Here is a 5,922-nt window from a genome sequence, read left to right on the forward strand (position 1 = left end):
CAATAAATGTATAATTTAAATATCTATATGTTCCTCTTTGTGGCGACACAAGGGTTATTACTATGTTATACTCCAAATACCGACAACGCCACCTTGGGTTATGGCCCAAGGACCAGTAGTAAAGGTCGACTAGTACCTTCGGAACAAAAAGACACTCAGGTTCGTTTACTCAGGGAGGGAATGAGACGGAGTTCAATGATCATGTCTAACAATTTATTATTAAAACAATCATGAGATTGGCACTGTAACAAAAAAAGAAAAGAGCCCAACTAAAAGGGGGATGTAGTCTGAGGCTTACCGGCTGGAGGAGGGGTTTTGGTAGGGGAAGTGACATCCAAAAGGAAAAGGAGGGCACCCTACACACACACACACAGCAAAAGGTGACGTAAACAAAGAAAATCTTAAAAAGGGATCACACAGCACACAGGACCACCACCACCCAGGAGAACCACCACCACCGTCGGCCTTCAGCACTAAGGGGAGTGGAAAACACAATTAAACGGGCTTAAATTTAAGGAACCAAATATAAATGATCAATTGATAAACTGAGAAAGGTTAAATTATATTAATAAATCAACCAAACACAAGACGGCGAACAGTTAGCAGCGGCCAAATAGCCGTGATTAATCAGCTGTGTTTACACTTGGCGTTGGCGTTAGCCTTAGCACTAGCGTTAGCTTTGGTGCTAGCCTTAGCGTTACAGTTATGAATCCGGATGCAGTGGTATCCCTTCCAAAGAGGGAGGGGGTGAAGAAATCAGGCGTGGCAGGGAAGACAGCCACCATGCAGCACACAACCAGCAGACTGTTAGAGGGAGAGGAGCGGAAGAGGAGCTTAGCCCCTGGCTATAGCAGCAAACAACAGAAGCATGTCATCACTCACCAATGCTCTGGTTGCGGCAATAAACACCGCCCCGACTGATCGGCTCGGCCGCGGTGAAGACGCCGGATCTATTAGGGAACGACGGTTTTAATTGAATGAAACACGGACGAATATACACAAAACAGCACGGCAATATGTACTTACCTGTGCTCGGATGCTAGCGGCACACATAACGACCCGGGAGCGAGAGATAAGTCAGAGGGGCCGGGGTGCAGTCAAACAAACTAAGTCAATGGTGCCTCATACCACTACATCTACTTACCTCTTTTTTCTCTGACATCTCGATCCACCGTTCTTAATCACATTCTTCTGCCGCCAACCGCAATGATGACCCGCCCTACTTTGCCTCGGATTGGCTCTGACCTAGGCATTTAAGTGACCAATCAGAAAGGAGGGGGGGTTACAGGGTGTCTATTCAATACCTGCTCCCAGAGTGCCAAAACTCAGCAAAGTGCAAGCGGAAGGCACAGAGAGTGTGAGCCCGCAGAGAGAGACAGCGAGCATGCAGAGAGAGAGAGACATCGAGCGGGCAGAGAGAGAGAGACATCGAGCGCGCAGAGAGAGAGACATCGAGCGCGCAGAGAGAGAGACATTGAGCGCGCAGAGAGAGAAAGCAAGCGCGCCGAGAGTGACCGCAAGCGTGCAGAGAGTGGTCTTTCTGCACGCTGTTTATGGTATTTATGCACGCGGAATTTGGCACATTAATGACGCCATAGAAAGGTTGCTAATTCAAGACAGCGGTATGAATGAACTACGCAGAGCAATCTGCCTTTGCATCACAGATTCATAGATTGTTGATTTATTTGCGTGAGAAAAGTCATGTGTGGCATGTGAGTGTGTAAACTTATTGAAATGTGTGTGGCTCTAAGCTGCTACTGGAGATAACACAGCAAGCTGCCAACTGCCGCGATTTGCACTTGCTGTCACTTGATCGTCACACCCCCTGCGGTGCTCACTCACTTAACCCAACTTGCGTACTTGAGTATTAAGAAGGGGCCAAGAAAACTTGCGTTCCTTCTTCTTGGTTTTTAACGGCGGCACCAGTGGGATTTGTGGACAAAACGATATTTAAATTTATAGAAAAGTGCTACCAAGCAAAATTTAAGTATCTCTTTTTATACTTTCACCACCAGCTTTATGAGCACTGTCATCAGCTGCTGGTTCAGTGATGTTTATTGCTACTGCCCTCAAACTGGAGACTTGATACAAACAGCCTGATGTTTACCACACCATCAAATTTTACTGAAAAGTGAGGTGCTCAACTTGCAGTCGCCGTCACTAAATCTGCCCCTTAATCAGACAGACAGCAATATTAGGAGCAGGGTGAATCTGTAAAGGCTTACCCACACAGGAGATGTTTCAGCTGTGTTTTATTCTTTTCTGGCTCCAGCATGTGTTAGGAACAGATACTCAAAAACAGTCTCCAGTGGCTGTGTAATAGATCATGTGTTTCTCTTTTACTTTACAATCAAAGCTACGACCTGAGCCACATTTACAGCTCCAGGCCTTTATTTGTTTTCCATTTTATGTTTGTCTAGTGACTGTGATATGCTGCTTTAGTTTAGAAGCTGACCGGTGTAGACAGTATTCAATGTACATTATCTCAAGGTACTTTTCAGAGTATGTTCTAGAAGAAACCCAACAGCTAACACACTGAGTAAATACACCATAATAGTGTACATGTAGCACATTGGTGATGGTGTATCATACTGTCAATACATAAGCAGCTTGTTTTGACATTAACTCATGAGAAAGTATTTTCTGTTCCCCAGAATAGAAGGAACTCAATATTGTCAACTATGTCTTGCAAATATAAACACATTTGGTATATTTTATTTGGTCAAATGAAAATGAGGTGATGCCGCTAGTTACATTACATTACATGTTTTTTTTTTTTTTTTTTTTTTGTCGTCGTCGTCTTGGTCAAGGTAGAGTCGGTAGAAATGTGTTGTTAGTCAGCGGCGGAAGATGTGGAGGCTTTCCGCTGTCCGGATGTTGATGGGGAGCTCGTTTCACCATTTGGGAGCTAGGACAGTGAACAGTCTTGAGTTCTGCGAATGCCTCTGCGATCCTCTCAGTGAGGGGGCAGCAAGCCGGTTTGCCGATGCAGAGCGTAGTGGGCGGGCTGGGGTGTAGGTTTTGATCATGTCCTGGATGTAGGCTGGACCGGATCCGTTTGTAGCATGGAACGCAAGCACTAGAGTCTTGAAGTGGATGCGAGCAGCTACAGGAAGCCAGTGAAGGGAGCGGAGGAACGGTGTTGTGTGGGAGAATTTTGGTAAGTTGAAGACCAGTCGAGCTGCTGCATTCTGGATGAGTTGCAGAGGTCGTATGGCACACGCAGGCAGACCAGCCAGGAGGGAGTTGCAGTAATCCAAGTGTGAGATGACAAGAGCCTGGACCAGAACCTGTGCCGCCTTCTGGGTTAGGAGAGGCCGTATCCTTCTGATGTTGTACAACATGTGTCTGCAGGATCGAGCTGTTGCAGCAATGTTGGCAGTGAGGGAGAGATGGTCATCAAGTGTCACACCCAGGTTCCTTGCGGTATGAGAAGGAGTTACCACAGAGTTGTCGAGGGTGATGGTCAGGTCAGTGGTGGGAACGCCCTTTCCTGGGAGAAAAAGAAACTCAGTCTTGTCGAGATTGAGTTTCAGGTGATGGTCAGACATCCACTGAGAGATGTCGGTCAGACAGGCGGAGATCCGTTCTGCTACATGTGTGTCGGAGCTGGGAAAAGAGAGAATGAGTTGGGTGTCATCGGCGTAGCTGTGATAGGAAAAACCATGAGAGAGAATAACAGAACCAAGAGAGTTGGTGTATAGAGAGAAGAGGAGAGGGCCCAAGACAGAACCCTGAGGGACCCCAGTAGCTAGAGGACAGGGTTCCGACACGGATCCTCTCCAGGATACTCTGTTCGGTTGGTACTATGTTCGGTTTTGAAGAAAGGACGAGAGTAGGGTAAGTGCAGAGCCTGAGACACCTAGTTCTTGAAGGGAGGAAGTAAGGATCTGGTGGTTAACTGTGTCAAACGCTGCAGAAATGTCCAAGAGGATGAGTACAGAGGAGAGAGAGGCAGCCCTGGCAGTGTGGAGTTGCTCAGTGACAGCAAGAAGTGCAGTTTCGGTCGAGTGACCTGCTTTAAAACCAGACTGAAGAGGATCAAGAAGGTTGTTCCGGTGAAGGTAGGGGGAGAGTTTATTAAAGATAGCACGCTCCAGAGTTTTGGAGAGAAAAGGAAGAAGAGAGACAGGTCTGTAGTAATTTACTTCAGACGGGTCAAGGGTGGGTTTTTTAAGGAGGGGGTTCACTCTGGCCTCTTTAAGAGAGTCCGGAAAGCAACCAGATGATAGAGATGTGTTAATGAGGTGGGTGAGGAAAGGAAAAAGATCAGAAGCAATTGACTGAAGAAGGTGAGAGGGGATAGGGTCAAGGGGGCAGGAGGTGGGGCGGGCAGAGGTTATTAGGGAAAGAACTTGATCATGAGATAGAGGGGTGAAAGAGGATAGAGAAGGAGTTGAATTTGTCATTGGTAGAGTGGTGAGATCAGGAGGTGGGGTTGAGAAAGAAGAGCGAATGTCATCTACTTTTTTGTGAAGTAGTTGACAAAGTGAATTGGTAGAAGGGAGGAAGGGGGAGGGGGAGTGGGGGGGTCAAGGAGGTTAGAGAAGATCGAGAAAAGTTTTTTGGGATTAGAGAAAGAGGATTGAATTTTAGTCTGATAGAAAGATTGTTTGGCTGCAGAGATAGAGGCAGTGACGGTGGAGACAAAAGAATGATAGAATGAAGGAAGTGCTGATAGAACAGTTGAGGAGAGAGAGGAGGGAGAGAGAGAGCGAATGTTACGACGGACAAGTGCAATATCTGATGAGATGAGACCATCAGATTGGGAGAGTGGGAGAGAGTAGGAAATGAAGAAATGATCAGAGACATGAAGTGGTGTTACCTTGAGGTCGGAGGTGGAGCAGTTTCTGGTGAAGATGAGGTCAAGGTGGTTGCCAGCTTTGTGAGTTGGTGGAGAAGGAGCAAGTGAGAGAGAAAGAGACGAAAGTAGAAGAAGTAGATCGGATGACTTCTCTGACTGGATGTTGAAGTCACCAAGAAGAACAAGTGGTGGGCCATTTTCTGGGATATTTGAGAGGAGGACATCTAGTTCCTCCAAGAAGTGTCCCAATGGGCCTGGTGGACGGTAGATGACAACAATGATGAGTTTTACTGGGTGAGTTACAGTTACAGCATGAAATTCAAATGACTGTGAAGAGAAGTGTGGCAGTGGGTGAAGAGTGGAAGTCCAGTTGGGGTTGATGAGCAGACCTGTCCCGCCACCTCTTCCAGTGGATCTGGGTGTGCCAGGTACTTAGCCTCCTTGTTAGACTCCGGTTTAGACTCCTTTGTCTTTGTCTTCCTGAGTCTCAGACTCCGGTTTAGACTCCTTTGTCTTTGTCTTCCTGAGTCTCAGACTCCGGTTTAGACTCCTTTGTCTTTGTCTTCCTGAGTCTCAGACTCCGGTTTAGACTCCTTTGTCTTTGTCTTCCTGAGTCTTAGACTCCGGTTTAGACTCCTTTGTCTTTGTCTTCCTGCGCGTCCCTGTGCATGTCGGGCTGGACGTGTGCAACAACCTCATCAGAGTGGGTGGGGGTCTCCTGTTTGGGCAGGTTGGGCAATGTACTGCAAAGTTACAGTTTACTTTCTGTTTTTGATGTTCCACTTCCTGTTGGGAGGTCATCTTTTGTAGACATGTTCAGGGCGGGTCTGTGGTGTCACATCTTGAGTTTTAGGTGGATATAACAATCCCCTTTAGAGAAGCATGAAAAACTGTAAATAGCATATTGTATGCCTACACCATGGGGAGCTGTTTTTGAAATTAGATATTTTCATATACCAGTCAATTGTGACCTTATTTAACAGTAAAAAATCCATACAATTGCACTGTTTTATAATAATTAAATTCTCATTGTCACAAATAACATTGTTGAATGGCAATGTATCCAAATGTAAGCCACGCAGGAGTTCAGAAATTGAAAATATCGGCCTTTCTTACAC

At 46.3% G+C, this 5,922-nt stretch overlaps 1 long non-coding RNA gene and 1 pseudogene across 1 annotated transcript; both read right to left on the minus strand.

Annotated features, from left to right (window-relative positions):
• Positions 1-333: 333 nt before the first annotated feature.
• On the minus strand, positions 334-1,049 carry LOC131472139 (uncharacterized). Its single transcript, XR_009242063.1, has 3 exons — positions 1,027-1,049; positions 883-950; positions 334-473 (listed from the first exon to the last, which is right to left on the minus strand). It is a non-coding gene; the product is annotated as an uncharacterized LOC131472139 (long non-coding RNA).
• A 1,788-nt stretch (positions 1,050-2,837) lies between these two features.
• LOC131472887 (uncharacterized) lies at positions 2,838-5,108 on the minus strand (annotated as a pseudogene).
• Between the last annotated feature and the right edge of the window lie 814 nt (positions 5,109-5,922).

Source organism: Solea solea, chromosome 14 (assembly GCF_958295425.1).
Source record: "Solea solea chromosome 14, fSolSol10.1, whole genome shotgun sequence".
Taxonomy (NCBI): Eukaryota; Metazoa; Chordata; class Actinopteri; order Pleuronectiformes; family Soleidae; genus Solea; species Solea solea.